The sequence below is a fragment of the Telopea speciosissima genome, unplaced genomic scaffold (assembly GCF_018873765.1).
Source record: "Telopea speciosissima isolate NSW1024214 ecotype Mountain lineage unplaced genomic scaffold, Tspe_v1 Tspe_v1.0106, whole genome shotgun sequence".
In the NCBI taxonomy this organism is placed as follows: domain Eukaryota; kingdom Viridiplantae; phylum Streptophyta; class Magnoliopsida; order Proteales; family Proteaceae; genus Telopea; species Telopea speciosissima.
In genome coordinates, this window is record NW_025317442.1 from 37,510 (window position 1) to 55,314 (window position 17,805).

The following is a 17,805-nucleotide window of genomic DNA, read 5'->3' on the forward strand; positions in this document are numbered from 1 at the left end:
TGAGCCCTACAGTTGGCTTCATAGTTTCTGCTCAGCTTACTTGCTCCACCATCTGGGTTTCAGCTTACTTGCTCCACCTGATCTTTTGGGGTTTCATTCCCTCTCCAGCTACTCTGGAATCCTGCTACAGTTGATGATTTGTGTGTGATTGTGGCTCTATTGTTGGCTGCTACAGTTGGTGACTTCTTATTCATTATTTGTTGAGTGGTTGCTGCCCTATCGTTGGCTGGCTGTTCCCTTGTGGTTCTTTTTTTACTGGTTTTATTTTTCCCTATTGGTGCTATGGGAGAGAACAAAAATAATCCAGTGGTTACATCTCAAACTGACACTGTGAATGTTACTATTACCTCTATCAAGTTGAAAGGGAGTTCGAATTATTTGTTATGGGCTCAAGGTGTGAAGGATTACATTATGGCCAAGAAGAAACTCAAGTATCTTACCTCCGATCCACCTGCCTCCGATTCAAAAGATTACGAGGATTGGATGCAAGACAATGCCATTATTTTGATTTGGTTATGGAACAACATGGAACCAGAGATTGCTGCAAACGTGATGTTTCACACCACTGCTAAGGGTGTGTGGGATGATTTGAAGGATACCTATTCACAGGACAAAAACATGAATCGAGTCTATGACTTATATGAGAAACTCTTTCAGCTCCGGCAGTCCAACAAACCTCTCCAAGACTACTACAACACCTTCAAAGGCCTTGTTGAGGAATTAAATGTTTTTCAGCCTCTCACCACTGATATTGACAAATTAAAAGCACAACAGAATGAATTTTTTGTGTCTAAATTTCTGGCTGGGCTAGATTCTGATTTGAAGTCTGTCAAGGGTCATATTCTTGCTGGAGAAACTGTCCCTACTCTTGCTGACACGATCTCTCGCCTACAACGTATCACTTCTCTTAGGAAATCTGACTCTTCTCCCAAGGAGAATTCTGCCTTTGTGGCTGGTTGTGGACGTAGCTCCGAGGGAGGACGTGGTGGTAGTGGTGGTGGTGGAACTGGTGGTCAGTCAGGTGATAGACCTTTTCGGAAGTGTACTCATTGTGGGAAAATTGGACACACTGTTGATTTTTATTTGGACAAGCATGGTAAGCCAGATTAGGCAACTCAGTCTGCCAATCATGCAGTGTCTGAAGGGGGTAGTGATGGTACTGCCCATAGTGATTCTCCACAGGCTTCCCTACCGGATAGTGGTTCTACTACAGCTCCTCACCGTGATGATCTCTCCCAGATATTACGGCGTTTACAACACTTGGAGGCATCCAGTCTTACATCCACTGGGCCCTCTTCTTCTTCTGCTACTCTAGCTCATGCAGGTACGCTTGCTCTTCTTACCACTACTACTCCATCTTGGATTATTGACTCCGGGGCTTCTGCTCATATGACTGGTGAGTCATCTTTATTTACCACTTATTCACCTACACATTCATCATCTCCTGTTATCCTTGCAAATGGTTCTCCTACCCCTATTTTTGGGCATGGTACTGTCTCTCCCACTTCCTCCATGAGTCTCTCCTCTGTGTTACACGTTCCTCAGTTACCACTGAATCTTCTTTCTGTAAGTCAAATAACTAAAACTTTGCATTGTTCTGTGACTTTCTTTCCTTCTTGTTGTGTTTTTCAGGATCTTCACACGAGGAAGAAGATTGGTGGAGGGTGTGAAAAAGATGGACTCTACTACCTTGACCCTGGTGTTCTTTCCTCATCTGCCGCTGCTACTTCTGTTGGTGGAGTGACTTCGTTCTAGTGGCACTGTCCTTTAGGCCAGTTGTCTTTAGTTAGGTTAAAGTTATTATTTCCTTCTTTTAAGTCTGTGTCTCGGTTAGAGTGTGAAGCTTGTGAGTTGGGAAAACATCATCGTGCCTCTTTCCCTTGTACTATGGTTCGTAGTTCGTCCTTATTTTCTTTAGTCCATTCGGACATTTGGGGTCCTTATCGTGTTAAGAATCGGAGTGGTTTCATGTATTTTGTCACATTTTTGGACGACCATTCTCGTCTCACATGGTTATACCTCTTGAAGGATCGTTTCAAGTTTCTCTTTGTATTTCAAAAATTTTATAATGAAATTAAAACTCAGTTTAGTTTATTTGTAACGTATCAAGAATACGGCCTAGTACTGGCCCGCCTGGGAGATCGGTGAGGTGTCCCCACCAAGACACGGCTGAGTACCAGGGGGTTTGGGAGATCGGTGAGGGGGTGCAAACTTAGTCCCACATCGGCTAGGGAGGGAGATCCTGAGCTATTGATAAAGAGTAGCCTCCTCTACATGGTATGACGCATTTTAAAGCCTTGAGGCCCATTGGGCCAAAGAGGACAATATCATGCCAATAAAGGGGCTGGGTCGTTACAGTGATATCAGAGCAAACTCTCGACACCGGTGGTTAGGCCATAGCGGGGACGCTGTGCCCATAAGGGGGGGAGAATGTAACGCCCCAAGAATACGGCCTAGTACCGGCTCGCCTGGGAGATCGGTGAGGTGTCCCCACCAAGAGACAGCCTAGTACCAGGGGGTTTTGGGAGATCGGTGAGGGGGTGCAAACTTAGTCCCACAGCGGCTAGGGAGGGAGATCCTGAGCTATTGATAAAGAGTAGACTCCTTTACTTGGTATAACGCGTTTTAAAGCCTTGAGGCTCATTGGGCTAGAGAGGACAATATCATGCCAATAGAGGGGCTGGGTGCCTGGGTCTTTATAGTGGTATCAAAGCAAACTCCCGATACCGGTGGTGAGGCCACAGCGGGGACGCTGTGTCCATAGGGGGGAGAATGTAACGCCGCAAGAATACGGCCTAGTACTGACCCGCCTGGGAGATCGGTGAGGTGTCCCCACCAAGACACGGTTGAGTACCAGGGGGTTTGGGAGATCGGTGAGGGGGTGCAAACTTAGTCCCACATTTGCTAAGGAGGGAGATCCTGAGCTATTGATAAAGAGTTGCCTCCTCTACATGGTATGACGTGTTTTAAAGCCTTGAGGCCCATTGGGCCAGAGATGACAATATCATGCCGATAAAGAGGTTGGGCCATAGTAATCCGCTCCCACTTTCATTTAGGCAATGAGAGTGGTTGTAAAAGACCAGAAGGTCGTTGGTGCTCAACTTTTACTTGCTGACACGTCAAGCACTTCTGTACAAACTCCGCTATCTCCCTCTTCATGTTCCACCAATAGACTTCCTTAAGCTCGTGATACATATTAAATGCATCTGGGTGAACGGTGTATGGGCTGTAGTGTGCTTCTTCCATAAAAAACTTCTTTAGTTCAAAATCATTAGTCACACACAGTCAGTTTTTAAATTTTAAGGATCCATCATTATCAATATGGAAATCAGCCCGTTTGCCCTCACCAATCTCCTTCTTTACTTTTTCAAGGAATGGGTCCTTGAACTGTTCTGATTTAATCCTCTCCTTGATGGAGAGTTGTACTTGTAGACTAGCTAACATTCCTGAAGCATTGGGTAGTACAACTTCCAAATCTAACTTCCTCGCATCATCTAAAATGTGAGGCTGGTTAGTCAAAAGTGCTGTTGTGAAATCTTGAGATTTCCTGCTTAGGGCATCTACAACTACATTTGTCTTACTACGATGATAGTTAATACTACAATCATAATCCTTCAGTAGTTCTAACCACCTTCTTTGTCCCAAGTTAAGTTCTTTCTGGGTGAATATGTACTTCAAACTCTTGTGATCTGTAAAGATTTCACATCTTTCACCATACAAATAATGCCTCCATATCTAAGTGCAAAAATTACTACCGCCAACTCCAAATCATGAGTGGGGTAGTTCTGTTCATGTGGCTTCAGCTGTCTAGAGGCATAAGCCACCATGTTGCGATGTTGTATAAGCACACAACACAAACCTTTCCTTGAAGCATCATTGTAGATGACAAAATCCCCTGATTCTGTAGGAATAGTAAAAACCAGGGCTGTTACAAGTTTTTGCTCAATTGTTCGAAACTCCTTTCACATTCTTCAGACCATATGAAACGAACTCCCTTCCTTGTTAACTTAGTCAATGGAACACCAGTACTGGAGAATCCTTCAATGAACCGTCTGTAATAACCGGCTAGACCAAAAAGCTCCTTATTTTTGTAACATTTATCGGTCTTGCCCAAGTCATTACTGCTTGTACCTTTCGTGGATCCATCATTATGCCTTCCTTTGATATCACATGGCCTAAGAAAATAGCTCTGTCAAGCCAAAGCTCACATTTCTTGAACTTTGAAAACAACTTCTCTTTCCTCAATGTTCGCAAGACTGCTTTCAAATGTTCCTCATGTTGTTCATTCACTCTTAGAATAAACTAAGATATCATCTATGAATACAATCACTTGTTGGTCCAGCACATCATGGAACACTCTGTTCATAAGGTCCATCAATACTGCCGGTGCATTTGTTAACCCAAAAGGCATGACAAGAAACTCATAATGGCCGTATCGTGTCCGGAACGCCGTCTTGGGAACATCTTCATCTCTAACCTTCAATTGATGGTACCCTGATCTAAGGTCAATCTTGGAAAAGACCTTAGCTCCTTGCAATTGATCCAATAAGTCATTGATATGGGGTAATGGGTATTTGTTCTATACAATCACTTTGTTTAATTCCCGATAGTCGATGTACATTCTCATTGTACCATCCTTCTTCTTTATAAAAAGCACTGGAGCTCCCCATGGAGAAACACTTGGCCTAATGAAACCCTTGTCCAGTAACTCTTGTAATTGCTCTTTCAATTCCTTTAACTCAATAGGAGCCATCCTATATGGTGCCTTTGAGATTGGCACCGTGCCGGGTGGAATTTCAATACCAAACTCCACCTCTCTCTCTGGAGGTATTCTTGGTAAATCCTCTGGAAAGACATCTATAAAATCACACACTGCAGGTACATCAGTTATCAACAATTCTTTAGCTGTAGTGTCATGAACTGCTCCCAAGAACCCTTGGCAACTTCCTAGCTTGTAAAGCAGAAATCATCATTGGTGGTGGTGCTCCTATCTTAACTCCAGAAACTTTAAATTCTGGTTCTCCAATCGGTCTAAGTACCACCAACTTTTCAAAACATAACACACTGGCATGGTAGGCTGCCAGCCAATCCATCCCTAGTATTACATCAAAGTCCTTCATGTAAAATAACACTAGGTTGGCCTCAAGTCTCTTTCCATCTAGATCTATAGTACATGACTCATAGAGTCATAGATCATATCCATTTCCAAGACATGTTCAGAAGGTGTAAACACATACAAAGGAAAATCCATACTCTTAGGTTCCACATCCAACTTACTAGCAAACTCATAAGAAACAAAGAAGTACATAGACCCCGAATTAAATAAGACATATACAGGCATACCAGAAATATTCATTATACCTGTTAAACATTAACATTAAATATGGAACATATCATCAATCATATATTATGTCCTAAATGAATCATAATATATATTACAACAATAAATCATAAAAGAAAACTATACTTGCCACCACTGTAGGTAAAACCTCAGCATTCTTGGCGGTCATGGTATAAAGTTTACTAGGAGTCTTCTGCTTCTGGTTCTCCATAACTTTCTTACCAGTCTCATCATTCTTTTCAAGCCTTTGATAACCACCTCCAACCCTACACTCTCTAGCATAATGTCCACTCTTACCACACTTGAAGCAAGTAGTGGTCCCCATCAAACATTCTCCCTTGTGACTTTTGCCACACTTGGGACATTCCATCTTAGGTCCTTTGTCTTGAAATTTCTTCTTTTGATCTTTAATCCATTTTCCTTTAAAGTTGTTGGGTTTAAATTTCTTCTTTGGTGCCTCACCCTCAGGTTGGGTGTTCCCTTTATATGTTTTGAGCTGAAAAGTAGCCATTGCCTTTCGAATGTTGGGCCTCAAACCTTGTTCAAATTGATCGGCTCTTAGCTCAAAACATAAACAGAGGTTAAAGGATTTACAGATGGACAATATCATGCCAATAGAGGGGCTGGGTCGTTACAGTGGTATCAGAGCAAACTCCTGACACTGGTGGTGGGGCCACATCGGGGATGCTGTGCCCATAAGGGGGGGAGAATGTAACACCCCAAGAATACGACCTAGTACCGGTCCGCCTGGGAGATTGGTGAGGTGTCCCCACCAAGAGACGGTCTAGATTCATGGGGTTTCGAGAGATCGGTGAGGGGGTGCAAACTTAGTCCCACATCGGCTAGGGAGGGAGATCCTGAGCTATTGATGAAGAGTAGACTCCTTTACTTGGTATGACGCGTTTTAAAACCTTGAGGCCCATTGGGCCAGAGAGGACAATATCATTCCAATAGAGGGGCTGGGTTGTTACAATGGTATCAGAGCAAACTTCCGACAGCGGTGGTGAGGGCACAACGGAGACGTTGTGCCCATAAGGGGGGAGAATGTAACGCCCCAAGAATACGACCTAGCTCTTGTACAATTCTTAAACATCTATAATAAAATGGTTAAACATGCATATTATAGACCTTAGCTAAACTTGCAAGAATAACAAGGTTCCCTTCAATCTGAGTGATCTTGCTCGATCACAATTCCCTTTCCTTTGTCTTTGGTTCCTTTCTCTGTAAAAACATTTACGATAATGGAATGAGTTTGACAGCCCAGTAAGCAATATAAACAATCATTCATGATCAAACATACTCTTTATTTTAATCAAAACTAGGGTATCATGCATATTTTATTATTTCCACTTTTCTTTATATCGTTCGCACGATACCCGTTTAACATTTTTATCCTTAATCTCAACTCCTCATTGGAAATGGTTTCCTTTCATGTCGGACCGTGTCTTGGCTAAAGCCTAACGCCTCTTTAAGCTTTTTATGTCGGGTCATGTCTTGGCCTTAGCCTCAATGCCTCTCAAAACACCATTAATTACCTTTCTGAGTCGTCCATTTACTTAGGCTACATTTTACATTCTTTCTTAAACATTTGACTTTCATTATGTATATGTGTACCTTTTCCTTAATCACTCTTAGCCCTATCTTGAACATGTGAGTAATACATAGGAGCATAACATAGTTGCGAGGTACAACATAAGCATAAATATTCAATCCACACGTACAGTTCATAAACCATCATTATGCATCTATCTCAATCATATTGTCGATCGTACATATAATGCTAATTATCATTTTCCTCTATATTTAAATAAAATTTTCACTTCCATTCTAACATACATATCTTCATATACTATGCATACAAAATTTATGAGTTGCATAATAACACTCATTCATTTGTTCATTTGATCATTAAAAAATACATTCATTTTATAACCTTAAATTTTAATATGATCGTGTATCATTACTTACCGTTCAATGCTTTCAATACTTCCAACTTTATAATCGATCTTCGAGTGGCCCTAAGGGTCAACAAAACATCCCATTTATGTGTCATTTTTGGCGTCCAAGGACTAACCAAAAATAGAATAAAGCCATGCAATTATTTTTGAAAAAACAAAAATTCATTTTTTTTGGGGACCTTTCTGCCTAGGGGACCGGTTGATCGGTTGGTCCCTGCTAGCATGGACTGGTTGATCGGTCCATGTTGCAGAAAAATCCGATCCTTCTAAAAAGTTAAGGAAAACTCTCCAAACTTTGAGGATTTCATCTCCTAGCTTCCATACTTGAATTACCCTACTGAAACCCCTCAAAAAGATGCTCTAAAACCCCTTGGAAATAACTTCTTAATTAATCAATTTAAGAATTACAAATGGAATACCTTCACTTTCAAGGAAAAACCCCCAATTCAAGTGTTCTTCCTTCAAATCCTTTAACAAATCACGGAGTCCCTTCAATTCCACATGGATTCAACCTCTTTGTACCCTAAGCAAGAGAATTAAACCTTCAATTTCATAGATCCATCATTTAAATTCAAGAACTAAAACTAAAACAAGATTTCTTACTTTCAAATCCCAAGTAGGAAATTACCCCTTCAAACCAAGGCTCAAATCCTTCAATTACCCCTTTAATCTTGCTTCTATAACCCTCAATTTCATCAAATCATTCTTTAAAATTTCAAACCCAAGCTTTTCGCCCTCTTTCTCTTCTTTTCCCCTTCTTTCCCTTTTTTAGAAAAGCCAAGAGAATCTTCAATTGTATGGCTTAGCTTTCCATAAAGATTATTTATAGTCCATGACACTTTTATAAATAACAAGTCTCCTCTTAGAATTTCCCAAAAAGCCAAGCCTAAAGTCTAAGCCCTAATCTTAACATCCATTAGTGCTCAAAGATAAAAATATCTAGCTAAAGTCTTCGTACTAAAATACCCTTAGTTCTATTGCTAGGTTAAAATTCAGTTAAATTAACTCAAACCAAATGAACCAAAATGAACCCAAATTCACAAATGAGCCCAAAATATAACACATTATAAACTAGGCCCATAAATCAAATAAAAACCATGAGCCGTAAAAGAAAACATCATAAGGTCCATACTAGCCATTAATTAAGAATAAGCCCATGAACCATTTTAACACAAGTAAAATCAGAATTACAAAAGAATTATTACTAAAATCAATCAATATCATACAGTAAAATCGATCTCCTTCCATCCAGTCCAGTCATTCTATAAAATAATCAATAAACTAATATTAAAAAACAGTATTTGGGTCGGGGTCTTTCATCCTCCCCTCCTTATAAAAATTTCGTCCTCAAAATTGACGTACCTTGATCATCAAACAACTGGGGATACTTTTCCCGCATGTCGAACTCAAGCTCCCAAGATGCTTCTTGACAAGTATGATTCCTCCTAAGGACTTTCACCAACGAGACAGCTCGATTCCGCAAAACTTTATCCTTCAGATCTAGGATCTCCACTAATGTTTTCGACTGTGTGTGTTCAATGACAATGAACTAAAGAAGATTTTGATGGAAGAAACACACTACAGCTCGTACACCGTTCACCCAGGTGGAACTAAGATGTATCATGAGCTTAAGGAAGTCTATTGGTGGAACAACATGAAGAGGGAGATAGCGGAGTTTGTTTAGAAGTGCTTGACGTGTTAGCAAGTGAAAGTTGAGCATCAACGACCTTCTAGTCTTTTACAACCACTCTCATTGCCTAAATGGAAATGGGAGCGGATTACTATGGATTTGTTACAGCTTTACCAAAGACTCCGCAAGGTTATGATGCAGTTTGGGTGATTATAGATAGATTGACAAAAACAACCCATTTTTTCCCTATCAGGATTAACTACTCAATGAACAAGCTTGCATAGCTTTATGTGAATGAAATTGTGAAGTTGCGTGGAGTGCCAATTTCTATTGTTTTTGACCGAGATCCAAGGTTTGCCTCTCGCTTTTGGAAGAGTTTACAAAAGGCCTTGGGTACGCGATTGCATTTCAGCACGGCGTTCCATCCTCAAACTGATGGTCAGTCAGAAAGGATCATCCAGATTTTAGAAGATATGTTGAGAGCATGTATAATTGATTTAAAAGGAAATTGGAGTGATCACTTAGCATTGTTCAAATTTGCATACAACAATAGTTTTCAATCCACTATTGAGATGGCACCCTATGAAGCACTTTATGTGAGGAAATGTCGATCACCTATTTGCTGGACTGAAGTAGGAGAGAGACAGATTTTGGGGCCAGATTTAGTACTACAGACTTGTGAAAAGGTGGAATTGATACAGAAAAGAATGAAGACAGCCTAAAGTAGACAGAAGAGCTATGCAGATTTGAGAAGGAAACCATAAGAGTTTGATGAAGGCAATAAAGTATTCTTGAAAGTAGCTCCAATGAAGGGAATTATGAGGTTTAGGAAGAAAGGAAAGTTGAGTCCGAGGTATATAGGACCCTTTGAAGTTCTTGAAAGAGTTGGACCAGTGGCTTACAGACTTGCTTTGTCACCGGAGTTCTCCAATGTCCATAATGTTTTCCACATATCAATCCTGAAAAAGTATGTTGGTGATTCATCTCATGTTTTGAACTATCAACAGCTACAATTAAAGGAAGATCTTTCATATGTGGAAGAACCAGTGGAGATCTTAGATCGGAAAGATCAAGTTTTGCGGAATCAAGTTGTCCCGTTAGTGAAAGTCCTTTGGAAGAATCATACCAGCCAAGAAGCATCATGGGAGCTTGAGTTCGACATGCGAAAAAAGTATCCCCAATTGTTTGATGATCAAGGTACGTTAATTTTGATGATGAAATTTTTATAAGGAGGGGAGGATGTAATACCCCGACCCAAGTACTGTCTTTTAATATCAGTTATTGATTATTTTATAGAATGATTGGACTGAATGGAAGGAGATAGATTCTATTGTACGATATTGCTTGTTTTTTGTAAAAATTCTCTTGTAATTATGATTTTACTTGTGTTAAAATGGTTTATGGGCTTATTCTTGATTAATGGCTAAGTATGGGCCTTATGATGTTTTTTTTTTAAAAAAGCCCATGGTTTTTATTTTGTTTATGGGCCTAGTTTATGATGTATTATATTTTTTTTGAGCTCATTTGTGAATTTGGGTTTATTTTGGTTCATTTGGTTTAGGTTGATTTAAGTGAATCTTAACCTAGTAATAGAACTAAGGGTATTCTAGTAAAAGACTTTAGCTAGATACCATATCTTTGAGCACTATTGGATGTTAAGATTAGGGTTTAGACTTTTTGCTTGACTTTTGGGTATTTCTATGAGGAGACTTGTTATTTATAAAAGTGCCATGCATTATAAATATTCATTATGAGGAGCTAAGACAGACGATTGGAGATTCTCTTAGCATTTCTAAAGAAGTGAAAGAGGGGGGAAAAGAAGAGAGAGGGGAAAAGCTTGGGATTGAAGTTTTGATGAATGATTTAATGAAATTGAGGGTTGTTGAAGCAAGATTAAAGGGGTAATTGAAGGATTAGAGCCTTGATTTGAAGGGATAATCTCCTATTTTAAATTTGAAGGTAAGAAAGCTTGATTTTAGTTTTAGTTTTTGAAATTAAATGATGGATCTATGAAATTGAAGGTTTAATGCTCTTGCTTAGGTTACAAAGAGGTTAAATCATTGTGGAATTGACGGGACTCCATGATTTGATAGAGGATTTGAAGGAAGAACACTTGAATTGGGGGTTTTTCCTTGAAAGAGAAGGTATTTCCTTTTGATTCTTAAATTGATTTATTTAGTAATTATTTTATGTTTCTGAGGGGTTTTAGAAAATCTTTTTGTGGGGTTTCAGTAGGGTAATTCAAGTATGAAAGCTGGGAGATGAAATCCCCAAAGCTTGGAGAGTTTCCCCTAAATTTTTAAAAGAATCAGATTTTTCTGCAACATGGACCGGTCGACTGGTCCATGCTTCCAGGGACCAACCGGTCGACCAGTCCCCTAGGCAGAAAGGTCCCAAAAATTAAAATTTTGATTTTTCAAAAATTGATCTTATAGCTTTGTTCTATAAATTGGTCGGTCCTTGGACGCCAAAAATGACTTATACATGGGATGTTTTGATGACCCTTAGGGCCACCTGAAAATCGGTTTCAAAGTTGGGAGTTTTGGAAACGTTGAACTATAACTAACGATACACGATCATATTAGAATGTATAGTTACTAAATGAATGTATATATGAATGATCAATTGGATAAATGAATGACTTTATGCACTTATAAGCTTTGTGTGTGTAGTGTATAAAAATGTGTATGTTAGAATGGAAATGAGAACTTTATATATATAAAGAAAGATACTAGTATTCATTATATGTACAATTGAGAATATGAATGAGAAAAATGCATGATGATTGTTTATGAACTTTACACGTGATTTGAATGTTTATGCTTATGTTGTGCCTTACAACTATATTATGCCCCTATGTAATACGCACATGTTCAAGATAGGGCTAAGAGTAATTAACGGAAAGGTACACATGTACATAATGAAAGTCAAACGTTTAAGAAAGAATGTAAAATAAAGTCTAAATCAATAAACGACTCGGAATGGTAATTATTAGTGTTTTGAGAGGTATTGAGGCTAAAGCCAAAAAATGATCCGACACAAAAAGCTTTGAGAGGTGTTGAGGGTTTAGCTAAGACATGGCCCGGCATGGAAGGAAACCATTTCCAATGAGTAGTTGAGATTAAGGCTAAGAATGTTAAGCGGGTATCGTGCGAACGATATAAAGAAAAATGGAAATAATGAAAGATGCATGTACACTAGTAATGATTAAAATAAAGTGTATGTCTGATTATGAATAATTGTTTATCTTGCTTACTGGGTTGTCAAGCTCATTCCATTATTATAAATGTTTTTACAGAGAAAGGAGCCAAAGACAAAGGAAAGGAAATTGTGATCGAGCAGGATCACTTGGATTGAAGGGAACCTTGCTATTCTTGGAAGTTTGGCTGAGGTCTATGATATACATGTTTAGACATTTTATTGTAGTTGTTTAAGAATTTTACTTTTTAGGGATGACTGTTTTAAACAGGGATAGATGCCAACAAATTGGGCTAGAGAGGACAATATCATGCCAATAGAGGGGCTAGGTCGTTACAGTGGTATCAGAGCAAACTCCTGACACCGGTGGTGAGGCCACAGTAGGGATGAGCCATAAGGGGGTAGAATGTAACACCCCAAGAATACGGCCTAGTACAGGCCCACCTGGGAGATCGGTGAGGTGTCCCCACCAAGAGACGGCCTAGTTCCAGGGGGTTTTGGGAGATCAGTGAGGGGGTGCAAAATTAGTCTCACATCGGCTAGGGAGGGAGATCTTGAGCTATTGATAAAGAGTAGAGTCCTCGGCTTGGTATGATGCGTTTTAAAGCCTTGAGGCCCATTGGGCCAGAGAGGACAATAGCATGCCAATAGAGGGGCTGGATCGTTACATTATCTATTAAAATTTTTTGTTCTGATAATGCTTTGGAGTATGTTCAACGTGATATATCTGATTTTTGTGTTTCTCATGGTATGATTCACCAAACTAGCTGTTCCTACACTCCACAACACAATGGGGTGGCGGAACGTAAGAATAGACATTTACTTGAGGTTCCCAGCACTATTATGTTCCAAAGCAATTTTTTTGTGAAGGGGTACTTATTGCCTGTTACCTAATTAATCGAATGCCTTCTTCTGTTCTTGCCGACAAGTCCCCTTTTTCCATTGTTTTTCCTAGTCAGCCCAGTTTTCATTTACCTCCTCGTGTTTTTGGGTGTATTTGTTTTGTTCACAATCTATATGCTCATTCTAATAAACTCTCTCCCCGGTCCGCTAATTGTTTTTCTTGGATATTCTTGTACCCAGAAAGGATACAAGTGTTATGACCCTGTCTCCCATAGGTATTTTGTGAGTACTGATGTCACCTTCTTTGAAGACTGTTCTTATTTTTCTTCCTCCTCCTCTGTCTCTGAGGATGAGTGGCGTGTTGATGCTCCTCCTCCTGTTCTTCCTCTTGTCCCATTCCCTACCCCACCAATACTGGTTTATCAGCGTCGTGACAAGACAGTACCCCAAGAAGAGGTTCCAACGACTCCACCTGTTTTTTCACTACCTCTGCCAGCTTCTTTGTCTTGTGAAGCTCCACTTCCTTCTACTGATGATTTACCTATTTCCTTGCGTAAAGGTATTCGCTCTTGCACTCAAAAGTCCATTGCTTTATATTCCATTGATAAGTATGTGTCCCTTTCTCACTTACTCTCTTCTATTCATACTTTTGCCTTGTCCTTGTCTTCCAACCCTATTCCCAAAAATCATATTGAGGCTCTTCGTCTTCCTGGTTGGAAGAAGGCCATGGATTTGGAAATGGATGCTCTCTTATCTCGTCAAACTTGGAGTTTGGTTGATCTACCTTCTAGAAAGGAACTTGTTAAGTGTTGCTGGGTTTACACCATCAATTACCTTCCGGATGGTTCTGTTGAGCACCTTAAAGCCCATCTAATTGCCAAGGGGTATACACAGACTTATGGTATGGACTACTTTGAGACCTTTCCTCCTGTTGCTCGGCTGAATTTTGTTCGCCTTCTTGCTTCTATGGCAATTAATTTTGATTGGCCCTTGTTTCAGTTGGATATTAAAAACGCCTTCTTGTACGGTGATCTTCATGAGGAGGTGTATATGGAGCAACCTCCTGGGTATGTTGCTTAAGGGGAGAATAGTACTCGGGTGTACAAGTTGCAGAAAGCAATCTATGGCCTCAAACAATCACCCAGAGCATGGTTTCAGAAGTTCAATGCCACAGTTGTATCTTGCAGGTTTTCATAGTGTTACTCTGATCATTTTGTGTTTGTTCGTCGTTGTGGTGGCAAGGTGGTTATTCTGGTTGTGTACGTTGATGATATTATTGTTTATGGTGATGAGGTCAGGCATTGCTGAAGTAAAGGCTTACTTACAACAGAACTTTCAGACCAAGGATTTAGGTGATCTTCACTACTTTCTTGGCATTGAGGTTGTGAGAAGCAATAAAGGTATCAGTCTTTCCCAGAGGAAGTATGTTTTAGATCTTTTATCTGATACTGGCATGCTTGCGTCCAAGCTAGTGGATATTCCCATGGATCCTCATCAGAAGTTTGGTGTAGATGATGGAGATCCTCTTAAAGATGTGCACCAGTACAAGAGTTTAGTTGGGAAGTTGATTTACCCCACTGTCACGAGACCGGACATCTCGTTTGCTATTGGTGTTCTGAGCTAGTTTATGCAAACTCCTCAGAAAGCTCACTGGGATGCTGCCATTCGCATTCTTCGTTATTTGAAGGGTGCTCCCGGTAAAGGGTTGATTTATCATCCTAATTGGCATATGGATCTAGTTGCTTATTCTAATGCAGACTGGGCTGGATAGACAAGTGATCGTCGCTCTACTACAGGTTATTGTATGTTTGTTGGGGGTAATCTTGTCTCGTGGCATAGTAAGAAACAGACTACTATTGCGCGGTCTAGTGCAGAGGCGGAGTACCGGGCTATGGCCCACACTACAACTGAGTTGATGTGGTTCAGGTCTTTCCTTCTTGAGATGGGATTTCCTGTGCCTACGCCGATGAAGATGTATTGTGATAACCAAGCAGCTATATATAGTGCTAGTAATCCTGTTTACCATGAGCGGACTAAACATATTGAGGTGGATTGTCACTTTGTTTGGGATGCCGTCTTGAAAAAGCTAGTTGAGACCCCATTTGTTTTGCCTTCAAATCAGCTAGCTGATGTCTTCACCAAGTCGTTGTTTGCCCCTAATTTTAGCACATATTGTAACAAGCTGAGCATGTGAGATCTATATGCTCCAGTTTGAGGGGGAGTGTTGAGAATTAGGGGTAGTTTAGTCATAGTAATTTTGGGTTTTGGGGTTCTATGTTATTTAATTTCTTTTCTGTCTTTATTTGTTTAGTTCTAATTGGTAAGGGCTTTGGGGTAATTTCATAATAAACCCCTAACCAACTTACCTTAATTCTGCCCTTTATTATTAATAGAACCCAGGTCCTGCGATAGAACACACAAGCTTTATCGCAGGCTGCCTTCATCTCTCTCTCGGCAGTGTGCCTCTTCTCCTCTTCTCCACTCTTCTACTGATTAGTTAGTGTCTGATTTGTAACAATATTCATTTGTTTTGATGTCCAAAAAAATATTTTCATTCAGAGCGATTTTGACAGAATTTGCGCACGCCAAATTAAGTTTGACCGGTAAATAACTCCTTCAATATAAATCAGATTTAAGCAATCTTGGACTTGTTGGTAAGCTTTGTTGAAAGCTTTCCAACAAATCCAAGATTGCTTAAATCTGATTTATATTGACTTAATTTGGTGTGTGCGAATGTTGTCAAATACGCTCTGGATGAAAATATTTTTTTAGACATCAAAATAAATGAATATTTTATCGTACTTTTGGTTTTTAGCAATGTTTTACCATATTAAGATTTATGGAATTTTTAGATTTGAGAAAAACCCCAGCATTAGAAAGTTGAAAATTGCATCTACTGCCGAAAATCCAGATTTTGTTCTTGAACTAGGGGGTTGAATTTTTTTCCTTTTGGAATTTGATTTTTTAACTATTTTTATTGGATTCAAATAGGGGGTTTTTGCTTATTTGTGAATAATATCTTAAGTAAATAAGTGTTTGTCCTGTGTTTGTCTTGGTTTTTGGCATAAGTGTCTGTCCTGGTTTCCCACTAAGTGAAACTCCTATTTGGACTTTGTTTTTGCAAAATCTGATAGTGCCATTGTGTTTAAATGGCCTAAAATAGGTTGAGTACCAAGTTTCAGACCCAAACTAAGTCTAAAACCCACCGAAACCAGGTTTCAAGTTGAAAAAAAAATATGCACCAACTCGACCGAGATCTCGAGATATCTCGAGTCCACTCGATTTTCCCAGGGTCGAGTTCGGAGTTTTAGTACCATGGTCTTACCATCACAATAGTCCATGAAGTTGATGACGTGTTGTCTAGTGGACTTGTTCCAATCATCACACATCACAGTCACTCCATAGTTTTCCCATGTCCCCTTCAATGTATCAATGTACTCCTCCAGCTCCTTTAGTTGTTGGGGGCAAATAAAAATTCATTTGTTTGTTTGTAGCGAGCCCCTTCACTCCTGTGCTAGCCTTCCCCCATAGTTCAAGAATGCTCTGGTAGTATTGGTCCCATCATTGGCATTTATTGGGATGCTATGACAAAAGAACCACTTCAAGACGGTGTCGCCCATGTTACTTTTCCAATCAGTCCAGACATGCTTTAGCTTTCTTTGCTGGCATCCTGTTCTATATATGGAAGGATCCAGCTGAAGGACCTCAATGAAGTGATCGTCATCAACTACTATTGCTGCTGGGGCTGCCCTCACACTCTGTTAGCTCCAGAAAAGCAAATCCTCCTGCCTCTGTTTCTTCCTCCTCTCCCCTGCCTCTAGTGCAATTGCTCTAGAGCTAGAGGAACCAACTTCTCTCCCCATCTCTGTAGCCCTAGGCCGCTCCATTTGATGTGTGACTCGGCTCGTTGTTTGAACTGTCATATCTGTCTCCTCTCTGCCTCTGTTTCCACATCAACAGACATATAATCACTATTAGAGTCTGCCCCTGCTGGTGGTGGGTGTCTTTATAGCAGTGCGTCATCTAATTCCTCCCTTCCCCTTTGCTTTTCCAACTTCCTCTATCTTCCTCTCTTCATGAGGGCAGCCATGGCATTTTATACCTCACTAGGAACCTTAGGGCATTGTGCCACATCCTTGCAGCGACCAGCTAGATACCACTTTAGTCTAATACCCCCTCCCTGAATTTATCATCTTGCCACAATAATTACATTATGACTTTTTCTTGTCATTCCCTATTGCCCTATTGGTACACCATGCTTCCATGTTGTCTCCACTACTACCATCTACCATTGTGCAATCTTCTTTCGCTGTTCCATACAAAAAACACATACATTATTAACTATTCTACATTATTTGAGATTCCTAAAACAATAATATAGCTATTTCCTACTTTTCCCTAACTCTTATAGTTTTTTCCTAATAAAAAATTATAATACACTTATTTATAAAAAATAATTATGGAATGTGAGCCATCTTTTCAATTGTATTGTAAATACGGTAACAATTCTTATATAAATTTTAAAGAATTTTCATATCAAAGGTCCAAAACTGAAAATTTTCCTTATTTTCCTGAATTTTCTGCTATTTTTCAAAATAGTTTTAAATTCAAAAAATAAAATAATTTATTTTTGAATAAGAAAAAAAACTACTCCTTGAGGCCGTAGATTGGCCAAAGACGTTGAAGGCCAGTCACCAAGTATTTACCATATTTTTTGCAAAAATTGATTTTTAAGAAAGGTGATATACCTTCAACTTTGAATCTTGCACACTTCTTCCAACAATGCAGAAAATCGTTGCTTTCAATGTGTTCCACTGCTTCCCGACAACTTATTC

General features: G+C 39.7%; 1 protein-coding gene and 1 long non-coding RNA gene across 3 annotated transcripts in view; one reads left to right on the forward strand and one right to left on the reverse strand.

Annotated features, from left to right (window-relative positions):
• Positions 1–17,805, forward strand: part of LOC122647646 — a 44,795-nt gene that overhangs the window by 11,316 nt on the left and 15,674 nt on the right. The window lies entirely within an intron of this gene.
• LOC122647647 lies at positions 2,709–6,278 on the reverse strand. Its single transcript, XR_006330944.1, has 3 exons — positions 6,169–6,278; positions 4,232–4,233; positions 2,709–2,888 (listed from the first exon to the last, which is right to left on the reverse strand). It is a non-coding gene; the product is annotated as an uncharacterized LOC122647647 (long non-coding RNA).